The sequence below is a fragment of the Diachasma alloeum genome, unplaced genomic scaffold (assembly GCF_001412515.2).
Source record: "Diachasma alloeum isolate Michigan unplaced genomic scaffold, Dall2.0 Dall_scaffold_00671, whole genome shotgun sequence".
Lineage (NCBI taxonomy): Eukaryota > Metazoa > Arthropoda > Insecta > Hymenoptera > Braconidae > Diachasma > Diachasma alloeum.
In genome coordinates, this window is record NW_021680803.1 from 6,100 (window position 1) to 7,186 (window position 1,087).

Sequence of the window (1,087 nt, forward strand, 5' to 3'; positions counted from 1 at the left end):
GTATGGGGGGGGGGGTTGACCATTCTGACCCTAAATCGGACTGTACAGGATCCGAGGGGTAAGAGAATTTTTTTTCTGATCCTTCTGACCCTAAATTACATACTTGAGAGTGCGACGGGGAGGGGGCAATTTTGGGTTCTTTGTTGAGGATCCAAGGGGGAGGGGATGTTTTCCTGTCCCTTCTGACCTTTAACCGCATTGTGGGAAGTCCAAGGGGGAGGGGGATATTTTTTTGACCCTTCTGACCCTTAATCGCATTGTGAGAAGTCCAAGAGTGGGGGAAATTTTTTTTCTGGCCTATCTGACCTTAAATCGGTTAATTGATGGTGCGATGGGAGGGGAGGGGGATTTTTTTTACCCTTCTGACCCTTAATCGCATTGTGGGAAGTCCAAGGGGGAGGGGAATTTTTTTTAATCCTGTGACCTTAAATCGTATAGTTGAGGGTGCGATCGAGAGATTTTTTTTACCCTTCTGACCCTTAATCGCATTGTGGGAAGTCCAAGGGGGAGGGGAATTTTTTTTAATCCTGTGACCTTAAATCGTATAGTTGAGGGTGCGATCGAGAGATTTTTTTTACCCTTCTGACCCTTAATCGCATTGTGGGAAGTCCAAGGGGGAGGGGAATTTTTTTTAATCCTGTGACCTTAAATCGTATAGTTGAGGGTGCGATCGAGAGATTTTTTTTACCCTTCTGACCCTTAATCGCATTGTGGGAAGTCCAAGGGGGAGGGGAATTTTTTTTAATCCTGTGACCTTAAATCGTATAGTTGAGGGTGCGATCGAGAGATTTTTTTTACCCTTCTGACCCTTAATCGCATTGTGGTAAGTCCAAGGTGGGGGGAGGGAATTTTTTTCCGACCCTTCAAACCCCAAATCGGATTGTGGCGTATCCAAGGGGCGAGAGGAATTTTTTTTCTGACCCTTCTGACCCTAAATCACATAGTTGAGGGTGCGATGTGTAGGGGAAAATTTTGGGTTCTTTGTTGAGGATGCAAGAGGGAGGGGATTTTTTCTGACTCTTCTGACCCATAATTGCATTGTCTGAAGTGCAAGGCGGGGAGAGGAGGAATTTTTTTCTGACCCTTC